The sequence below is a fragment of the Triticum urartu genome, unplaced genomic scaffold (genome assembly GCF_056163025.1).
Source record: "Triticum urartu cultivar PI428250 unplaced genomic scaffold, HENAU_Tu73 scaffold2, whole genome shotgun sequence".
NCBI classification, from domain to species: Eukaryota; Viridiplantae; Streptophyta; class Magnoliopsida; order Poales; family Poaceae; genus Triticum; species Triticum urartu.
In genome coordinates, this window is record NW_028260368.1 from 13,044,942 (window position 1) to 13,068,125 (window position 23,184).

General features: G+C 36.3%; 6 non-coding genes across 6 annotated transcripts; 3 read left to right on the forward strand and 3 right to left on the reverse strand.

Moving 5' to 3' along the window:
- Positions 1-219: 219 nt before the first annotated feature.
- TRNAC-GCA (transfer RNA cysteine (anticodon GCA)) lies at positions 220-290 on the forward strand. Its single transcript has one exon. It is a non-coding gene; the product is annotated as a tRNA-Cys (tRNA).
- A 3,031-nt stretch (positions 291-3,321) lies between these two features.
- On the reverse strand, positions 3,322-3,403 carry TRNAY-GUA (transfer RNA tyrosine (anticodon GUA)). The gene has a single exon. It is a non-coding gene; the product is annotated as a tRNA-Tyr (tRNA).
- A 507-nt stretch (positions 3,404-3,910) lies between these two features.
- On the reverse strand, positions 3,911-3,982 carry TRNAT-GGU (transfer RNA threonine (anticodon GGU)). Its single transcript has one exon. It is a non-coding gene; the product is annotated as a tRNA-Thr (tRNA).
- Positions 3,983-6,466: 2,484 nt separating this feature from the next.
- Positions 6,467-6,537, reverse strand: TRNAG-GCC (transfer RNA glycine (anticodon GCC)). Its single transcript has one exon. It is a non-coding gene; the product is annotated as a tRNA-Gly (tRNA).
- Positions 6,538-7,361: 824 nt separating this feature from the next.
- On the forward strand, positions 7,362-7,449 carry TRNAS-UGA (transfer RNA serine (anticodon UGA)). The gene has a single exon. It is a non-coding gene; the product is annotated as a tRNA-Ser (tRNA).
- A 3,628-nt stretch (positions 7,450-11,077) lies between these two features.
- TRNAS-GCU (transfer RNA serine (anticodon GCU)) lies at positions 11,078-11,165 on the forward strand. The gene has a single exon. It is a non-coding gene; the product is annotated as a tRNA-Ser (tRNA).
- Positions 11,166-23,184: the final 12,019 nt, after the last annotated feature.

The window sequence follows — 23,184 nt, forward strand, 5'->3', positions numbered from 1 at the left end:
AATAGAAAGAAATGGGAAGTTTTATTGTGTTAACAATGTATGTTTTAAGATAGAATCTATCGAGGAGAATAATAGAAACTGGATCAAAAAAAGCAGGAATAGATTTTTTGAAAAAGATTGGAAAAAAGTAAGTAGAATTATATTCAAAATAAAAGGGGCTTTTCGTAAGAAAACGTGGATGAATACTTGCTGTTTTCTAGATTTTTGATCGGATTTTTTGGCGGCATGGCCAAGCGGTAAGGCAGGGGACTGCAAATCCTTTATCCCCAGTTCAAATCTGGGTGCCGCCTGATCAATAAAATACTTAGGTTTTTTTTATAGTGCTGATCGAATTCGATAAATTTTTACTTCGCATAAGTTCGGGCAAGAGAGTAACTGGGCCTGCCGATACTGGGTTTAGAGAAACCATACCATAGTTCTATCCTCAAACTAGGGTTAGGGTTTGTTTTGACGGTAGTGGCCAAAATGGTTATCAATAGGGGTGAGGTAGTGTTTCCTTATTCTTTTATTATATGAATTTGAATTGGTTCTTAATTGAGATTCGATTTGATAATTTTAAAATACGAGGATAAGATGTCAGAAATCTTGGTATCCAAAGAAAGGTCCCTAAGGGGCATTCTTTTTTTTTTTCAATCTAAGATTCAAGAAGGGACTCCACGAAAGAATATCAAGACTTACTAATTATTATACATTTTTTTATCGTACATCTTATGTTACCTACATACACTAAAGTAAGGACTACTTAATTCTAACGAGAATCAGATTAAATAGGTCGATCAAAAATCAATTTAGGAGTTGTATTATGGATAAAATCTCTTCATTCTTTCATAGAATGATACAAAGCAAGGCTGCAGGGTTTAGGTCAAAAATAAACATTAGGTAAGGTAGGTATCCAATAAATATTTATCTATCGATAATTTTATGGTATATTCGGGCGTCCTTTGCTTAAAAAAAAAAAAAAGAGTAACAAAAGGAATAAAAAATCTTCCTATTCCCGCTTCTTCTATTCAGGACATCATTCCCGTACTCTTTCTTTTTTAAGGAAAAAAGGGCTATAGTATCTCGTATTTTTAATGCTCTCTAATTCTACCAGAATTCCTATAAGAATTTGTTAGGAGTAAATTCCTTGAACTGATTGATCCATGGCCTTAGGGCGGAATCCCTTTTTGACTCTGTACCCTTGATTCCACTATGATTATTGATCAATAGTAGAATAATCCCTTCATAGAAATAGGAGACATAATTTAGATGGATATAGTAAGTCTCGCTTGGGCTGCTTTAATGGTAGTCTTTACATTTTCTCTTTCACTAGTAGTATGGGGAAGGAGTGGACTCTAGGGATACTACTAATTGATTAAGTAATCAAATTGTTGTATCAATTCTTTTCTTTAATGGATCATTTTGCATTAATCATTTTGTCAAACGTTATTCTTTAATCTTTTTCTTTAGTTTTGTTTCACTCCTGTAAGAAACTCTTGTATTGTAAGTTGTAATGTAAGAAAGAGCCATTATACCAATTCAGAATTTCTACTAGAAATGACGAATGGTTAAAAAAAGTTCTATACATAAGAAAATTAGACTTTCTTCCACGGAACTATTCACGGCATATCACACATTTTCCATTTCCTTTTACTTTTTACTATAGTCTATTCTTCATATTATTTTTCTTTCCTTCCATGGATTCTTTGGTCAAGAATTGTCTTAGATTTTTTTATTTTGACCTGATTGAAATTAAGTGGATGCAATGAAAAAAGAAATTGAATTAGACTACTTAACTATTTCAATCTACTAATCTATTCTATGTAGATTCAAAGATAATATAATAGAAAGAATCTAAAGTGTCGTAGAAAAAACTATATGTAGTTCTTTCTACCACACTTTAAGATTCCAACCAGATCCTTTCATTTAAGACTTGGATTTTTTTTATTTAATCCCTTTTTAATTTCTTCAATGATTAATTGGAATTCCAATTAATTATTTTGGCTGACTGTTTTTACATAAATAATAAGTAAAAAAGAAGTAGGAACTAGAATGAACAGTGCAGTAGCAATAAATGCGAGAATATTGACTTCCATAACCTCTTTATTTTTTATTTTCACAATAACTCGGGATGTAATCCCATGGAGAGGAAAAAGGGGTATCTTGTAAATTCAAGGGTAGGGCTTGCATTCTGATAATACTGAATCAATTCAATATTATGAATATCGGATCTATCAAATCAATTCATGGATGAGAGTTATATTTCACGGATGAGAGTTATATAGTATAACATAGGAAGATCCTCTATCCACACTAAGACCAAAATGGGTTTTTTGATTGGATTAGGAATTCCCTCTTTTTTAATCCTTTTCTACTTTTTCTTTTCTATATCTCTAACCCACGAGCTTTCTTAATCTTATACTTTCTTAATCTTATACAATTTCCCTTCCTTTTTCTTATAGTTATACATACAATTATGTATGTATTATATGACCAACTTTCACTTTCTATGGGTCACATAGACATCCAAATAAGCAGTAGAAGTGAGATGGGGAAAAGAGGTCTGAAATAAAAAGGGAATACGATTTATGTATGGATTCCGGTAAAATACCGGTACTCTATTCCATAAGAGTGGAATAGGAAATTAAGATGAGGATGGTATCATCATAAAGAAAGATAGAGTAATATAATATCCTAAATTCTACTAATCCACATATCGTATGTGTGTCTTTCTTTATCGATTGGGAGTAGTGAAAAAAAAATTCCTATATGCCCTCCCTCCCTCTTTAATGAGAGATGCAAAATAAAAAAGTGAAGTAAGGGTGCCCTGTGGGTATTTGATCTTGCTCCCTGCCCCTTTTTTTCATGGAAAAAGGAAATATCAATTTCTCCATTCATTGAACCCTAGTTCGGGACTGACGGGGCTCGAACCCGCAGCTTCCGCCTTGACAGGGCGGTGCTCTGACCAATTGAACTACAATCCCCGCGGGGTGTATGGCATACCCATTCTTAAATAGAACCATAAGAAGATTCGATTCGTCTTTCGTACTCTAAGAAATAGACGAATCATATACTACATACCCACATATTATATTATACGTGGGTATAGTGAGAGTGACATAACTAGTATGTCGTGATTTTTTATCACTAAAAATGGATAATAATCCAGCCTTCAATAAGAAAAACTCTTTTGTTTGTAAGAAAGGAATGAGAGAGATATGGATTAGAAAAAAAAATTTCCCTTTTTTCTTTATCTTTTATTTCTATAGATCAGACATTTTATTTTATGGAAGAAAAACAAAAGGATTTAGTTCATACTCACGAAGCCCTAGATTTTTGGTTTGGGCCGAGCTGGATTTGAACCAGCGTAGACATTGTCAACGAATTTACAGTCCGTCCCCATTAACCACTCGGGCATCGACCCAGGAAGAATTTATTCTAGGGTTTTTGCTAATCTATGATTAACCTCCTTTCATAATACTCCCTACCCCCAGGGGAAGTCGAATCCCCGCTGCCTCCTTGAAAGAGAGATGTCCTGAACCACTAGACGATAGGGGCATCACTAGACGATAGGGCCATATACAACCGCTCGTGATTATACTATAATCATAGTATGAGCAGTTTTTTGGAATTGTCAATATACTCGAAAAGTATAAATAGATCCAAAGCAAAGAGTTTTTCCAACTTTTCTGTTATGTTTTCATCTAGGATTTTTTTTAGTTGATCGTTATAGATTAATTCTCCGTGCTTCATTTAGTGTTCATACCAAAAATGCATCCATCCCGCACTAAGTCATAAAATTCTCTAAAAATATAGAGAAAGTTTCAAAAACAAAGAAAAAAAGTGAATCAATTTAGTAGAAAAGTACTCTATCAGATTCGAACCAACGACTTACGTCTTAGCACGAGATTACTCTACCACTAATTTAAAAAGCCCTTTATCGGATTTGAACCGATGACTTATGCCTTACCATGGCATTACTCTACCACTGAGTTAAAAGGGCTTTTTATTTAATTCAAAAATTAGCCACTTGGATTTCCCATTATGGGTCTACTGCATAATGTACATATTATATATATAATATATAGAGATAGAGAGAGAGACATTATGTAGAGATTGTATATGTATATATCGATATCTTGAGAGCTCAAAATAAAATTAATAAAAAAAAACATACCCTACATAACATATCCAACTCTTCTTGGTTCAGGGTTTTCCGTTTCCGAAGACTAGTAAAATAGGCGGATTCTGGAACCCCAAGGATTCAACGGTATATGGATATGGAAAATATAAGATTTCCGATCCTAGCGGGAAAAGGCGGGGAACAGATACCCAATAGGATATAGGATCCTTGGGAGGAACTTTTGGTAATGGCCTTGATCCTCTATGCTATTTTTTATGTGTTCTTAGTTCTATTGAACTTTTTGCATTCTTTTAAACAAGAATCTAATAAACTAGAATTGAGTCAGTGGAAAAAAGGAGAGAGAGGAAAGTGTTAAATGGAGAGAGTCGACTAATCAGAGACTTTTAGGATCTTCTTTACATCAGGTAAATCTGTCGGCCCTGTCCGTTTTTTTCTTTAAGTTACGACTCTTTGCTGCTTACTTCTATCAAGCCATAGGGAAAGTCTATGATGAATTTGGAAAACTCATCTCACTCTTACTCTATGGCTCGGACTTAATGGGGGAAGAAAACATCTTCCATAATTTCTTTTTTGTTCAATTCTGGACAAAAAAGAAAAGGAAAAAAGGAATTTATAGGGACAGTGTTACCCCCTATATCCCCTAGTTTATATTGTAGGAATAATAAAACAATTTAGCAGTCTGACACACTTACGTCCTTGCAAAGTAAATAATTATTATTGTAGTCGTAACCGTAGAATAGGATCCTAATCAAAATAAATACATTTGGTTCAGGCGCTATTAGCATGGTAAGAAAAGATTTTTTTTACAGACCAGAGGGGCTATCTAAATCCTAAAGTAAAGGCGAGCGATCGAAGTAGAAGTACCAACGGCTCAGTGTCATGAACCTTCTCCATCTGATTCAATAAGGGGGAATTAGCCTTCTTGTCAAATGGCTATCCTTGACAAAGGGTACCATTTATACCATAATCTACAATGTAGCGGGTATAGTTTAGTGGTAAAAGTGTGATTCGTTCTATTAATAACTGAATTTGAAATGATATACTTAAGGCATCCTTAAGTTTTTTATTTTTATATTCCGATGAAAACTTTAGTTCTTATAAAGGATTAAATCCTTTTCCTCTCAATAGCATATTGAGGAAGAATATACATTCTGGCGATTTGTATCCAAAGACTAATTTAAATTGCATCCAAAATAAAAATAGGATTATGAGTACAGAGTCGCGAAGCATAATTTTGCATTGGATTAAGTATTCCAATTTTGAAAATATGAGTAAAGGATCTATGGATGAAGATACAAAAAAGTTGATTTCCAATCGTAACTAAATCTTCTTAAAATAAGGAATAAGGAAGCCAAATAGCTAAAAAACGATAGTTTTGGTTTACTAGAACCATCCGCATATTGTTTCAGCTCGGTGGAAACCCAATTCTTTTCCTCAGGATCTCTTGAATGAAATTAGGGAACGAAGTAAGTAGATTAGATGAATTTAGATAGAATTTCTATCTCCTACTCTATAAGGATCATCTAGAAAGCGGAGAGCTTTGGTTCCATTCAAATAGAAAAGCTGACATAGATGTTAAGTGGTGAGAATATCCATAAAGGAGCCGAATGAAATCAAAATTTCATGTTCGGTTTTGAATTAGAGACGTTAAAAATAATCAACCAACGTCGACTATAACCCCTAGCCTTCCAAGCTAACGATGCGGGTTCGATTCCCGCTACCCGCTCCATTCTGTATAAAAGGAGTATTCTATTTGTCTAGACATGTTAGAGGCTTGTATTCAAGCCTTTTTTGTCCACCAGTTTCTGGTACTCCAGAGCGGAGTAGAGCAGTTTGGTAGCTCACGAGGCTCATAACCTTGAGGTCACGGGTTCGATTCCCGTCTCCGCACTTAGCAGTCTGTATAAAAGGACTATTCTATTTCTCTAGATATGTATGGTAGAGGGGCGTATCCAACCCTTTTTTATTCATTAGTTCCCGGCCCTAGAGGGCAAAATTGAGCAGTTTGCGAAGTCACTTGCCTTCAAAAAAAGAAGGCGCAAGGCCTCTCCCTACCCTGCAGAAAATAAAAATGAAACGAAAGGGACAGTCTACCTCTCCCTTCCCTTTAAAAAAAGTTTGCCCGTTGTTTGTCTCAGTTAATACCCAATTTTTGGAGCTCTGTTGGCGAGTTCTATTTCTGCCTCTGGAGCGCCCTCTTTTTTTGAGTGGGATGCAAAGGAAGGGTAAGATAGTAAGGGATACGGCACTAGACTAACACCTAATTAATACTTAATTTAATATAAGTAGTTAAACAGTTAACTAGACTAAACTTTTTATCATAGTACTTTGATAAATTAAGCGGGCGAGCGGCGGGAATCGAACCCGTATCTTCTCCTTGGCAAGGAGATATTTTACCATTGAACTACGCTCGCTACGGTATATATTTTATAGCGTATATCCGCCTGGGTCGACCTTCTATGTCTGGGTCGACCGTTTCATTTCATTTTCTATTATATTAGAGTTTTCCTTTTTTTATTATCTGTCAATGAATATTCTAATGGGAATGGAATTTCATAATACTGAAAGAGAAGAGCTAGCAATTCGGAACGCAAATTGCGTTTTAATACGTCTCACTATTCTAATTTTTTAGAAGAAATGGCCTTTATTATTTCTTTTTTATGGGGTTAATAAATATTAACCAAATTTCATTTAAGAAATGAGAGAATTCAGAATAGCTACGAGAAAGACTAGTCCAATCCATAATGATGTACCGGAAAATACAACATTTTTATTATTTGACCAACCATCAGGAGAAGCAAATACAAGGGGTACACTAATTACTAAGACTGAGGAAGTCGCAATTAATGCAAAAACAGCTAATTGGAAAGCAATAGTCATATTTCTAATCCTCCAAGCTACCATCAAATAAAGTTGACTACATATTTGATCCCTCACTTAAACCAAAATTGTAAAAAAATACAAGAAGTAGGAGGGGTTTAATCATGAATCCATTGATTCTTCTCTTTAATTCAAATTTATTACTTAAACCGCTTTTTTATTTGGATATGGGGGTGAGAAGAGATTATTTACTCTTTATTTCACAAGCGGGTATAGCGGATCCTGTATCCGTGTATACAGTATACAGAGATATATCGAAAAGGAACTTGTATCTGATATCTTTCTAGAGGCTAATAAATCTTTTTATTTTTTATATGGCTATGTTCTATTTGTAGGAGTAAAATAAGGATTAGGCTGTGGAGAGATGGCTGAGTGGTTGATAGCTCCGGTCTTGAAAACCGGTATAGTTCTAGGAACTATCGAGGGTTCGAATCCCTCTCTCTCCTTTTGCTTATTGAATACGTTTGTTTCTTTCATTTTTATTTATTTTTTTTTTCTGTCCCTTATCTTTCTTTCATAAAAAGGAATGAATGGCTCGGCTAGATGGAATAACCGAGCCAGAACAGAAAAAAAGTAGAACAGGTATAAATAAGAAAATCTTAGTTAAGAGGGTTCATGTAAAGAACAGGTTCCAAATCACGATCGATTCCCTTTTCAAAACCTGCTGCAGCAGCTCGGGCTCTTCCTGCATGCCATAAATGGCCCACAAAAAAGAAGAATCCTAGAACAAAATGAGAAGTTGATAACCAACTTCTAGGAGAGACATAATTAACTGCATTGATCTCGGTAGCTACGCCACCCACGGAATTTAAAGAGCCTAAAGGAGCGTGGGTCATATATTCTGCTGAGCGTCGTTCTTGCCAAGGTTGTATGTCTTTTTTCAACCTACTCAAGTCCAAACCGTTGGGGCCCCTTAGAGGTTCTAACCATGGAGCACGAAGGTCCCAAAAACGCATAGTTTCCCCTCCAAAGATAACCTCCCCAGTTGGGGAACGCATTAGATATTTACCTAAACCTGTGGGTCCTTGAGCGGATCCCACATTAGCTCCAAGACGCTGGTCTCTAACTAGAAAAGTAAATGCTTGAGCTTGAGAAGCTTCTGGCCCGGTGGGTCCATAAAACTCACTCGGATAAGCTGTATTATTGAACCATACAAAACAACAAGCGATAAAACCAAAGACAGATAAAGCAGCTAAACTATAAGACAAGTAAGCTTCTCCAGACCATACAAATGCACGGCGAGCCCATGCGAAGGGTTTGGTTAAAATATGCCAAATTCCGCCAAATACACAAATAAAACCCAACCATACATGCCCACCAATTATATCTTCTAAATCATCTACACTAACAATCCACCCTTCTCCACCAAAAGGAGATTTTAGTAAATAACCAAATATAACACTGGGACTAAGGGTCAAATTGGTAATTTTTCTTACATCTCCCCCCCCAGGGGCCCAGGTATCATATACACCGCCAAAATAAAGAGCCTTGAGTACTAGAAGAAAAGCACCTAGACCTAACAAAATTAAGTGAATACCCAAAATTGTAGTCATTTTATTTCTATCTTTCCAGACATAACCAAAGAATGGAAAAGATTCCTCAAGAGTCTCGGGTCCCAGAAGCGCGTGATAAATGCCACCGAAGCCTAAGACTGCGGAGGAAATTAGGTGAAGTACGCCAGATACAAAGTACGGAAAAGTATCTAGAACTTCCCCCCCTGGCCCTACTCCCCAACCTAGAGTAGCTAAGTGTGGAAGTAAAATCAACCCTTGTTCATACATGGGCTTTTCTGGTACGAAATGGGCCACTTCAAATAGGTTCATTGCTCCGGCCCAGAATACGATTAATCCGGCATGAGCTACATGAGCTCCAAGCAGTTTACCGGACAAATTGATAAGTCTGGCATTCCCAGCCCACCAAGCAAAGCCGGTGGTTTCTTGGTCACGACCAGCTAAAACGAAAGTTCCATTAAAGAGCGTTTCCACGTGGTAGAACCTCCTCAGGGAATATAAGATTTTCATGAGGCTGATCCTGAGCTGCCATCCACGCACGAATACCCTCGTTTAAAAGAATATTTTTGGTGTAGAAAGTCTCAAATTCAGGATCTTCCGCTGCACGGATTTCCTGGGAAACAAAGTCATAGGCACGTAAGTTCAGAGCCAAGCCAACTACGCCAATAGCACTCATCCATAAACCGGTGACGGGTACAAATAGCATAAAGAAATGTAACCAACGTTTATTGGAAAAAGCAACACCAAAGATTTGGGACCAAAAGCGGTTAGCAGTGACCATTGAATAAGTTTCTTCAGCTTGAGTTGGGTTAAAAGCACGGAAGGTATTTGCACCATCACCGTCCTCAAATAGAGTGTTTTCTACGGTCGCTCCATGAATAGCGCATAGCAGAGCCGCACCTAATACTCCGGCAACTCCCATCATATGAAATGGGTTCAACGTCCAATTATGAAATCCTTGGAAGAAAAGGATGAATCGAAATATCGCTGCTACGCCAAAACTCGGCGCAAAGAACCAACCAGATTGCCCCAGTGGATAAATAAGGAATACAGAAACAAAAACAGCAATTGGACCAGAGAATGAGATTGCATTATAAGGCCGCAATTGAACAGACCGAGCAAGTTCAAATTGGCGTAACATGAAACCTATTAGTGCAAAAGCCCCGTGGAGAGCTACAAAAGTCCATAGACCGCCTAATTGACACCAACGAGTAAAATCTCCTTGTGCTTCGGGCCCCCATAGTAGCAACAAAGAGTGTGCTAAACTATTGGCAGGGGTAGAAACTGCTGCGGTTAAGAAATTACAACCTTCCAAATAGGAACTAGCCAATCCATGGGTATACCAAGAAGTTACAAAAGTTGTCCCTGTAAACCAACCCCCTAAAGCGAAATAAGCACAAGGAAAGAGCAATAGGCCAGACCATCCTACAAAAACGAAACGGTCCCTTCGTAACCAGTCATCCATAGTATCAAATAGATCATTTTCTTCTTTAGGAATTCTACCAAGGGCTATAGTCATAGTGATCCTCCTATTCAATTACTTCAACCATTTCCGAGCACCTCATATCACTTTCCAAGGCATATGATAGTTTTATTATCTGTGGACGATTTCTTTCTCGTTCAATGCCCTTTTTCAATGGTCTCGAAGAGAGAAATTTCCCATTTTTATCTATGGAGTCACAGTCACAACCGAGGTCGTGGTAAATCCATGAATTTGATTCGATTTGTTTTTCTGTATACTATTTATTTGTTTTTCTTATACTATAGAAATAGAAATAAATTGTTTTTCTTATACTATAGAAAGAAATAAACCTTTGAATTCAGCATTATTCCAAGACTCCTATTTCAAAGTCTATCTTTTAAGGGAAAAATGCAAATAAAAGTAACCCTTCTTTTCCCATTCCCTCTCTATTGCATGGGTGGAAGAACTAAAATAATAGAGGATTCTGAAAAAAAAAAATGGACCTTCGAAATCCAATTTTATGTGTAGCGCAAAGGAGTTGCGATTTCTTCTTATTCCTATAGAACATCTAGTAACAAGAATATGAAATCGTAAATAGCGAAAAATTCTTGTCTTGCGCGGTCTAAGTCTAAGGAAATAAAAAAAATTCGCTTATACAATTTCATCTACATCGAATTTATATATCAGAATAGCGGATAGAGGCATCATTAAAGGAGTCAGGTCTACTTACTTTATGCTTCTTTCCAATTTTATGGTGGATTTGATAAGAACCCTTTTTGCTTTCTTGATAAATAATCGACAAAAAAAGCGTTTTTTTTATATAACCTGCTTGTTTTATTATAATTATAACAAGTCCTATATGGAAATGCCCGCTAAAGAGAAAATCTATTTGATTGTCTCTCGGCCAATATCGATTTTTAGAAAGAAAAAACAAGAATTTTCTTCTTTTTTTATTAACATTAAGAAAAAAGAATATAATTAAAATGGAATTGGCAATATAATTTTTATAGACTTTTGAAAGAAAAAAAAGGGGTTTTTTGCAACCGTTATTTCTTATTTCTTGCCTATATCATATCACGGAAACCTTTCGCTTTGGAACGTGGAGAGATGGCTGAGTGGACTAAAGCGGCGGATTGCTAATCCGTTGTACAATTTTTTTGTACCGAGGGTTCGAATCCCTCTCTTTCCGCTCCCTTGGATCATTTGGGACTTTCGAATTGGAAAGAATTCTGACCCCCGGATTTTCTCATAGATAAATGTACGAAACAAATCCAATAAGAAAAAAAAAAACTGAATTTTTACTCCTCGCGTCCAGGATTCCGTCCTGGGTCATTAGATAAGAATCCAAAGATAAAGAGTGAAACAAAGAATATCACTACTGTATAAACAAAAAGTTTGAGAGTAAGCATTACATAATCTCCAAGATTTTTTTTTAAGGAATAGATTACCAGTTTTTCCTTACCACACGGATCCACTAGGATGGTTTTTTTTTATACCTAAAAATGCAAAAAAGAATTCTTGAAAAAAATTGCAAGAATTCTTTTATAATAAGCACTCTTATCAATAGCAAAAATAGGGTTAGGTGGTTAGGTATTGTGTAGGTACCTTTAGGTACCTGCTCAACCTAGGTGCAGGGGAGTAGAAAGGCTGATCCAAATTTATTGCTGTAGCTACCCATTCAATGTAGAAGAATTTAAATTTTAGAATCGAAGGTTCATAATATAAAAATATAAAACTTCTCGGCTTTTACCCATTTTAAAATTTTTTTGGAATGAACACATCATTCAATTTGGCATACAGAGTACTAAAGATTTCATCGAAAACTTACAGCAGCTTGCCAAACAAAGGCTAATAGAAAAAAGAATAGAGGTATAACAGGCATAATATCCACGATTGGATTGAAAATAGCATAAGCTTCGGGTAATTTGGCAAAGAAAAAACTAGTAGGATAAAGAACAGAATTAAAACAGATACAGGTTAAACTAAGTATATTAGGCATAACAAGCATTTCATTCTTGTAGAGTAAATAATTGGATTTTTCTTGAGTTATTTTTTTAAGGGAAAGAAGGAAAAGGCAGATTCAAAATCTTTTTTCTTCGGACTTTCCCAAACACAAAATACCTCCTTGTATTCGCACTCTCAAATGAGAGTGGAATAAATTCGACTTTCATATAATATCTTAATAGAATTCCATGTAATGATCAATGCATTTTTTTGATTCTATATTATCCGCATGTGTAGAATACTAGCAAGAGAATATCCCTCCTTTTTTATGTAATTGAAATGGTATTGACGAATAACAAATAAACATACTAGTGTTTATTAGTGTCGCATAAAACCCGAAATGGGGCGTGGCCAAGTGGTAAGGCAGCGGGTTTTGGTCCCGTTACTCGGAGGTTCGAATCCTTCCGTCCCAGATTGTTTCTGATGAAACAAACGGTGAAATCATATAGTATTCCGTACGAGACAAAAGTTTATTAAAGAGAATAATGATATCTTATTCTTTCTCAGAAAACATAATAAAGTCTTAAGTCCAGTCAAATTGACTATCTTTATTTTCATGAAAAAATGGGATCTATCAAGCACATTCAGGATATGCCTCTACTATAAAATCACTTAGTCATATTTTTTTCTTCCTTTTGGTATTCGAGTTGAAGAAGTACGAGAATTCTATAACTACCAAAAACTTTCAATCTTTTCATTGGAATAGTTTATTTAGTTATTATAGTTAATTGTTTTTGGTACTGAAAAAATATATTACTACTAGAATTCTAATTCTAGTAATTAAATTAATTAAACTTTTTTGGAGGTTGATAGTTTATTTATTGAGGAAGAGTCAATCCTTCTTTTCTCACTTCAAGATTGATCATCTCGAGCCATCCGTTGAGGGTGGAAATTTAAGAATAAATAAGTTTTAAGCAAACTTGTTTAGTCGTCTTTTTCAAACTATGTTTCATTCATATGATAGAATTTTAATATGGGTTTAAATAAATTGGATCTTGGCGGAGGCTTCCCGGATAAATACTTACTTTCTTTTATCCATATTGCTCCATAGATAGCAAGTTTTAATTAGTATAAAAAAACTAAACCAATGACTATTCATGATTCCATCCATATTGGATCAATTCTCTATACCACTTTGCAATGAAAAGAGGAATGTTTGTTATGGTAAAACTTCGTTTAAAACGATGTGAAAGCAACGTGCGACTTGAAGGACATGATCGATTGTGGATTTTGCTATCCATCATTTTCCATAGTGTAATGAAAATGCTCTTGGCTCGACATAGCCTGTTCTATTCGTTCCGAACCAAATTTGCGCTGGGTTTAAGTAACATAGTACACGATGGAGCTCGAGAGGACAGAATTTTTTTTATCAAGGGAAAGAATCTAGGGTTAGTGAAAACTAATAAATTAGGCCAACTTTGTCAGTCTATCCTTAATATAGAAATAAATCGAAAGGTTAAAATAAGAAGAAAGTCCAATAAAAGTATATCAGAATCAATCCCTCTTATTAGATTTCTATAGAAGAGATAAATGCTTTATCGAAGGAAATAAGAAAAAAGGGTATGTTGCTACTCTTTTGAAAGAAAAAAATAGGAATTCCCGAAGTAATGTCTAAACCCAAGGATTTCACAAATCAAAGATAAAGGATTCCAGAACAAGTAAACACAATTTTCAATTGTCTCAACAACAGAGTTGGATTAGAATAAGGAATAAAAGTCAATTCGTTCGAAATGAGACAAAGAAAAGAGTTTAAAGACGACTCAAAAATTTTGGAAGGATTTTGCCTTCGAAGTTTGTCAGGCAAAATTAGCCCACTTGAGTCATGAGTATAAATGAAATTTGTTTTTTCTGTAAGGAAATTAATGCACGTCATAGTCTAATTTCTATTATTATCGACAGAAATTCGAATCATTTTCTCGAGCCGTATGAGGAGAAAACCTCATATACGTTTCTAGGGGGGGGCGTTGTTTATCTACATCTATCCCAATAAGCTGTCTATCGAATCGTTGCAATTGATGTTCGATCTCGAAGAGAAGGAAGAGATCTTCAAAAAGTAGGTTTTTATGATCCGATAAAGAATCAAACTTGTTTAAATGTTCCAGCTATTCTCTATTTCCTTGAAAAGGGTGCTCAACCAACAAGAACTGTTTATGATATTTTAAGGAAGGCAGAATTCTTTAAAGAAAAAGAAAGAACTTTGAGTTAATTGAAGAACTAAATGAATCAAAAAATAGGATAGGAGAAGATTATTAGTATTCCTAGTTGTCTAATTATTTAGACACAATTTACCTCTTTTTTAATCCTATTTGGATTTATATTATATCGTGCCAATCCAACATAAGCCCCTATTTTATTTACTTTTTCTATCTAATTTGTTTTCTTACCATTGTATTTCCATTGACAAAGGTCTATTGAACAAATAGAATTTGTAGATAGATGGGTCTCTTTATCCTCACTCCATATTCAATTTTTCCGCCTACACTTCGCTCAAATGATAAGGGTGTTCCTCTTGCATGTATTCTCATACAATATAATATATATTTTTTATAATATATATTTTTTGTTAATAAAAATCGCTAAAAATAAGGAGAATTTGGCCATCGTGATTAGGGTCGCTCTTTTTTTAACTTTACTTTAGTGGAATTTCACCGGACCTGTTCGTTTTGGCATTTGAGTGTTTTTCATGGTCGATAAAAAAAATCTTTTGATGTCTTGCTAGTTCAATGTTTTGACAGAAGCGCGCGGTGTAATTCCATTGATTTTTGGATTTCGATCGTATCTAAGATCCTTTTTTTATCTGGGTTGCTAACTCAATGGTAGAGTACTCGGCTTTTAAGTGCGACTATGATCTTTTACACATTTGGATGAAACAACAAATTCGTCCAGACTCTTGGTAGAGTCTAGAAGACCACGACTGATCCTCAAAGGTAATGAATGGAAAAAATAGCATGTCGTAATAAAATCAATCTTTTTTGAATGGAATCCAAAATTACGATTTTCTGGGTCTAATGAATAAATGGATAGAGCCTGGCTCCAATTCTGGTAAAATAAAAAGCAACGAGCTGAACTTCCTAATTGGAATGATTCCCCGCTCTAATTAGACGTTAAAAATAGATTAGTGCCGGATGCGGGGAAAGGTTGGGTTTTCCTATGAGTGGACCCTTTATTTTTTCTTTTTTTTTTTAGAAATCCTAATTATTCTTGATTATGGATTGAATAAGGGATGTTATGGATTGAATGTGTAAAAGAAGCAGTATATTGATAAAGAGGCTGTATTCCAAAGTCAAAAGAGCGATTGGCCTGCAAAAATAAAAAACTTGTTCTGTTCTTTTTTTTTAATTAGAACAAACATAAACTAATTGGGTAGAAAAGGAGCAGAAAAAGATCTGTGGATTAGACTCCCTTTCTTTCCAGGGTTTGTATTAAAAATGCAACACCCTGTTCTGACCATATTGCACTATGTATCATCATTCGATAAACCGAGAAATGCTTCTTCTCTCTGATTCAAGTAGAAATACAAATGGAAAAATTCGAAGGGTATTCAGAAAAACATAAATCTCGTCAACAATACTTTGTCTACCCACTTCTCTTTCAGGAATATATTTATGCATTTGCCCACCATTATGGATTAAATGGTTCTGAACCTGTGGAAATAGTTGTTAGTTGTAATAACAAGAAATTTAGTTCACTACTTGTGAAACGTTTAATTATTCGAATGTATCAGCAGAATTTTTTGGATAACTCGGTTAATCATCCTAACCAAGATCGATTATTGGATTACAAAAATTATTTTTATTCTGAGTTTTATTCTCAGATTCTATCTGAAGGGTTTGCGATCGTTGTGGAAATCCCATTCTCGCTACGGGAATTTTTTTGTCTGAAAGAAAAAGAAATACCAAAGTTTCAGAATTTACGCTCTATTCATTCAATATTTCCCTTTTTAGAAGACAAATTTTTGCATTTGGATTATCTATCACATATAGAAATACCCTATCCTATCCATTTGGAAATCCTGGTTCAACTCCTTCAATACCGTATCCAAGATGTTCCATCTTTGCATTTATTGCGATTCTTTCTCAACTATTATTCGAATTGGAATAGTTTTATTACTTCAATGAAATCCATTTTTTTTTTTCAAAAAGAAAATAAAAGACTATTTCAATTCCTATATAACTCTTATGTATCAGAATATGAATTTTTTTTGTTGTTTCTTCGTAAACAATCTTCTTGCTTACCATTAGCATCTTCTGGAACTTTTCTGGAACGAATCCACTTTTCTAGGAAGATGGAACATTTTGGGATAATGTACCCTGGTTTTTCTCGGAAAACCCTATGGTTCTTTATGGATCCTCTTATGCATTATGTTCGATATCAAGGAAAGGCAATTCTTGCATCAAAAGGCACTTTTTTTTTGAAGAAGAAATGGAAATGCTACCTTATCAATTTCTGGCAATATTATTTCTGTTTTTGGACTCAGCCGCGAAGAATCCATATAAACCAATTAGCAAACTCTTGCTTCGATTTTATGGGGTACCTTTCAAGTGTACAAAAAAGTTCTTTGTTAGTAAGGAATCAAATGCTGGAGAATTCATTTCTAATAGATACTCGAATGAAAAAATTCGATACCATAGTCCCCGCTACTCTCCTCATAGGATACTTATCAAAAGCTCAATTTTGTACTGGATCGGGGCATCCTATTAGTAAACCCATTTGGACAGATTTATCAGATTGGGATATTCTTGATCGATTTGGTCGGATATGTAGAAATCTTTTTCATTATCATAGTGGATCTTCGAAAAAACGGACTTTGTATCGACTAAAGTATATACTTCGACTTTCATGTGCTAGAACTTTAGCTCGTAAACATAAAAGCACGGTACGAACTTTTATGCAACGATTGGGTTCGGCATTTTTAGAAGAATTTTTTATGGAAGAAGAGCAAGTTTTTTCTTTGATGTTCACCAAAACAACTCTTTTTTCTTTCTGTGGATCACACACTGAGCGTATTTGGTATTTGGATATTATACGTATCAATGACCTGGTCAACCCTCTTAATTAATCATTAGACGAAATTAAGAAACAGGAAAGGGTTGATAAATGATCAAGAAAAAACTTTTCTATTTTTCATTCTGAAATGTTCTTTTTATTATAATAAAGAGTAGGTGAATCAACTTACTAATTAAAAAAATTAGTAGAACTTCCTCTTTGGAATAGAAATTGGCTATTTCTACATAGGGAAAGTCGTGTGCAATGAAAAATGCAAGCACGATTTGGGGAGGGATTTTTCTCTATTGTAACAAGGAAGAATTATCTACTCCATCCGACTAGTTCCGGGTTCGAGTCCCGGGCAACCCATATAGAAAAGACCCATCAAAGTTTTTCACTTTGACTCACTTCATTTACAAATACAAAATTATTGGTTTGGTTAATTTAGTTATATGGATAGCTAATCTTTGGGCTGACTTGGTTGACATTGGTATATAGTCTATGTTATACTGTTAAATAACAAGCCTTCTATTATCTATATTCTAGTTAATACGTGTGCTTGGGAGTCCTTGCAATTTGAATAAACCAAGATCTTACCATGACTGCAATTTTAGAGAGACGCGAAAGTACAAGCCTGTGGGGTCGCTTCTGCAACTGGATAACTAGCACTGAAAATCGTCTTTACATCGGATGGTTCGGTGTTTTGATGATCCCTACCTTATTGACCGCAACTTCTGTATTTATTATCGCCTTCATCGCTGCCCCTCCAGTAGATATTGATGGTATTCGTGAGCCTGTTTCTGGTTCTTTACTTTATGGAAACAATATTATCTCTGGTGCTATTATCCCTACTTCTGCGGCGATCGGATTGCACTTTTACCCAATTTGGGAAGCTGCATCTGTTGATGAGTGGTTATACAATGGTGGTCCTTATGAGCTAATTGTTCTACACTTCTTACTTGGTGTAGCTTGTTATATGGGTCGTGAGTGGGAACTTAGTTTCCGTCTGGGTATGCGTCCTTGGATTGCTGTTGCATATTCAGCTCCTGTTGCAGCTGCTACTGCTGTTTTCTTGATTTACCCTATTGGTCAAGGAAGCTTTTCTGATGGTATGCCTTTAGGAATCTCTGGTACTTTCAACTTTATGATTGTATTCCAGGCAGAGCACAACATCCTTATGCATCCATTCCACATGTTAGGTGTAGCTGGTGTATTCGGCGGTTCCCTATTCAGTGCTATGCATGGTTCCTTGGTAACCTCTAGTTTGATCAGGGAAACTACTGAAAATGAATCCGCTAATGAGGGTTACAAATTTGGTCAAGAGGAAGAAACTTATAATATTGTGGCTGCTCATGGTTATTTTGGCCGATTAATCTTCCAATATGCTAGTTTCAACAACTCTCGTTCTTTACACTTCTTCTTGGCTGCTTGGCCTGTAGTAGGAATCTGGTTCACTGCTTTAGGTATTAGTACTATGGCTTTCAACCTAAATGGTTTCAATTTCAACCAATCTGTAGTTGATAGTCAAGGTCGCGTTATTAATACTTGGGCTGATATCATCAACCGTGCTAACCTTGGTATGGAAGTAATGCACGAACGTAATGCTCACAACTTCCCTCTAGACTTAGCTGCTGTTGAAGTTCCATCTATTAATGGATAAGGTTTTTCTGCTAACATATAAGAATTTTTGAAGACAGAAATACCCAATATCTTGTTCTAGCAAGATATTGGGTATTTCTGTCTTTATTTTGAATCTTTTTTTCTTCTTAATCTTTCTATTCAGAATTCAGTTAACGACGAGATTTAGTATCCTTTCTTGCATTTTCATAACTCGTGAAATGCCGAGTAGGCACGAATTCCCCCAATTTGCGACCTACCATAGGATTTGTTATGTAAATAGGTATATGTTCCTTTCCATTATGAATCGCGATTGTATGGCCAACCATTGTGGGTAGAATGCTAGATGCCCGGGACCACGTTACTATTGTTTCTTTCTCCTCCTTCATATTGACCTTTTCTATCTTTGCCAATAAATGATGAGCTACAAAAGGATTCGTTTTTTTTCGTGTCACAGCTGATTACTCCTTTTTTCCTTTTTAAAGAGTGGCATTCTATGTCCAATATCTCGATCGAAGTACGGAGGTCAGAATAAATAGAATAATGATCAATGGAAAAAAGAAAAAAATCCTTTAGCTGGATAAGGGGCGGATGTAGCCAAGTGGATCAAGGCAGTGGATTGTGAATCCACCATGCGCGGGTTCAATTCCCGTCGTTCGCCCATCGCATTATTGCAAATTCCAAAAATGCAATTTTCCATATTCCTAGTTACGTATTTACTTACGGCGACGAAGAATAAAACTATCGCTATATTTTTTCCTTTTCCTAGTTCTTCTTCCAAGCGCAGGATAACCCCAAGGGGTTGTGGGTTTTTTTCTACCAATGGGAGCTTTCCCTTCACCGCCCCCATGGGGGTGGTCCACAGGGTTCATAACTACCCCTCTTACTACGGGGCGTTTACCTAGCCAACACTTAGATCCGGCTCTACCCAAACTTTTTTGGTTCACCCCAACATTACCCACTTGTCCGACTGTTGCTAAGCAGTTTTGGGATACTAAACGGACCTCCCCAGATGGTAATCTTAAAGTGGCCGATTTACCCTCTTTTGCAATGAGTTTCGCTACAGCACCTGCTGCTCTAGCTAATTGCCCACCCCTTCCACGTGTGATTTCTATGTTATGCATGGCCGTGCCTAAGGGCATATCGGTTGAAGTAGATTCTTCTTTTCTCTCAAAAAACCCCTTCCCAAACTGTACAAGCTTCTTCCAAAGCATACGGCTTTCTAGATGTATATGACGATCTCTAGACAGATGGATCTTATATGAATCATATGATGAAGTACCACATGAGTGGATATATAGGAAAGGAATCCAAATCTGCCGAATCGCTCATGTTATGATCTTCTACATCCTAGGTCTCTGCGTTCCGTCATCTGGCTTATGTTCTTCAGTGTAGCATTCAGATCGAATGACTCTATGAAATTACGTCGATACTTCCACATATTATGGGTAACGTAGGAGACATCCCTATTTTCCCCCGGGGGTCTTAATTACCACTGCTTAGCTTTCAATTTGCCTCTGACCATCAAATTAAATGTGAATAACCCGTCCTCCTCTCTTTGAAACAAGGGGCGCTTCCGGTTCTGTGCGTGCTTCAAACAATTTTGTCTTCTCCATATTACCATATCTCTAGAGCCAATAATTTTCTATGAGGAACTACTGAACTCAATCACTTGCTGCCGTTACTCAACAGTTTTCTGTTGAGGTCTATCCCGTAGAGGTAGTCAAATTGGATCAGTGATCGATTTCTAGGTTTCGTCGTAAACCTAATTGGTTACTTCCAATTACGTAAATCAATAGTTCAAACCGCACTCAAAGGTAGGGCATTTCCCATTGATATAGGAACTTTTGTACCAGAAACAATAGTATCTCCAATTATAGCCCCTCTGGGATGTAAAATATATCTCTTCTGGGATGTAAAATATATCTCTTCTCACCATCCCATAGTGTATGAGACAAATGTATGCATTCGATTAGGGTCGTATTCTATGGTACGATTTCTACCAGATATGTCTTTTTTGATTCCGTCGAAAATCTATTTTACGGTATAGGCGCTTATGACCTCCCCCTCTATGCCTTGCGGTAATGATTCCTCTGGAATTACGACCTTTACCACAACGGTGCCGTCCATGGATCAAATTATTTCGTGGATTGGATTTCACTTGCCTGTCTACGGTTCCCTTGCGTGTGCTCGGGATAGGTGTTTTGTATAAATGTTTCGCCGTATTATTAAGTATTCTCCTTTAGTTTTTTTTCTCTATCTAGAAGTGGAATAGAATAACCCGGTTGAAGGGTAATGATCATACGTCTGTAATGCATTGTATGGCCCAGAATAGGTCCTATTCTTCTACCTTTTCCAGGTAGTCGATGGCTATTCACAGCTACCACCTTAACACCAAAGAAGAGTACGACCCAATGCTTTATTCTGTCTTAGTGAATCCCGATTCGACATTAAAAGTATATTGAGTCTTTCCCAATAAACGAAGACTTTTTTCTGTAAATACTGCGTATATGATTCCATCCATAAATCGACTTTCCCTCCTATGCTCTGAGTTCCAGTATCGATAAGAATTCGAGTTCTTATTGTTCTATGTTATGGTATGAATCTACCATACCAATTCGTTCTGTATGGATGATGGATTAGATTCCATGGATAGAGAGCCAGTTCCAATAGACTTATGGAATGTTCCCGTTCGTGTGCATCCAGCAGGAATTGAACCCGCAAATTTACCAATTATGAGTTGGCGCTTTAACCATTCAGCCATGGATGCTTAACAGGGATCATCGTACATCGTAAATAACCAATTTTCATATAGAAAGACATATCATAGAAAAATGAAATCGAAAATATTCCGAGATGGCAAATATTCGGAGATGACTATGAAAACACCTCTCTGGATCCTCGAATTGAAAGAGAGATGAGAGGGATCAAGAATCCTAATTCTCGCTATTTGGAATGGATCCAATTCTATTGAGTCTGACTCATAGTGTCATTTCTCTTTAGCAAAGAATGACCTTGGTTATCAAAGGATTGAACAACCGGGATCCATTTACTTATGAACCTACGTTGGCATTGATAACAAGGATCTAATGAATTATGAGTTTAATAGATCCTCTTTAGCAGAAAGACGTATATTCCTGCTCATTATCAGACAATCACTTATTCCCAAACCTCGTGTGGGACTAATCGTTTTCATTTACCATCTCATGGAAAACCCTTTTCGTTCCGCTTAGCCCTATCGGGTATTTTAGTGATAGGTTCTGTAGGAACTGGACGATCCTATTTGGTCAAATACCTAACGAAAAATTACGATTTTCCTTTCATTAAGGTACGAGGCATCTTATTCCACATGAACGAAAGCACCTTTTCATTCTTTCATATACTAGGGGTTTTTACTTGGAAAAGACAATGTTCCATACTAAAGGATTCGGGTCCAAACCACGAGTTCCAGTGCACTAGATCTTGTAGCACTTAGCAACGAAGCCTATCCATTAGTATTCACATAAGAAAATCCATTCTAGAAAAAAATACAATTAGATCTTAGATCTTCAGACAAACTTGGGTTTGCGAGCCAAGGTAAGATCGGCTCGGGATCATGGGACCCTTTTCTTCAGATAGGAGGGGCTCTTGTACAAAATCGACTTACTAAGTAATACCCCATAGATCTATCTATATAAAGTATAAGAGGCAATCGTGTCAGGAAGCGGGTTTTTCTTTGGCCAAAAGGGTACTTCGAACTTGGAACGAGCATGAAGTGATTAACGAGACTTCTTTCTCGTTTGAGTTGTTCTGGCGGACCTGCCGCGCAATGATCTTTGGTCTTCCCCTGGAACCGATGAAAAAAAGTGGATCGCTTCTTATGTACTCGCTCAGAATGATTCTTCTCTATCTATAGTTCATGGCCTATTAGAAGTAGAGGTGCTCTGGTGCAATCCTTACCGACAGAAAAAGATTGCAGTCAGGTTGATAATAGTCGAGTGACATTACTTCGTCGGTCCGAACTAAGGAATCTGGTAGAAATGTTTTGAAATGGATATTGTTCTCTCCTTTGATCAGGATTGCTATATGAAAAGAAGTGGAGTTGAAAAAGGGAACGGAATGCTCAAACCGGAACTGCTAGAGGAACGAATTTTCAATAGCATAACTTGGGCTCCTAGAATATGGCGCCCTTGGGACAATCTATTTGATTGCAGGGTTTTGTTCCGAAGCAAAGATATCCGCGGAGGCCGGTTCGTTCGTCTATTCTGATATTCAGGACCAAGAGGTACTGGATTCTCTTTCGGATAGGCCCTGAAAGGAGAAGAAAGGCTGAAATGCCAACGGACTCTGTCTATTCTCTAATTCACACGATTCCGATAGTACCCGTTTTGGAACGTCCAGTGCCAAAGTCACTGAATGGGTAAGTCACCAATCCAATCCCTTTGACAAATCGGATGTCATATTAGATATCATATTCTATAAATATAGAAATATCATAGATAGAATAGACATATAGAATTTTGGTCGGCAATTCGAAGGAATCATTGAGTGAAAAAGGAGCAAAGAATGACAAAAGTACGAGACTCTACTAGTCTTCACTCTTGTGGTTTCCTCTTCCTCGG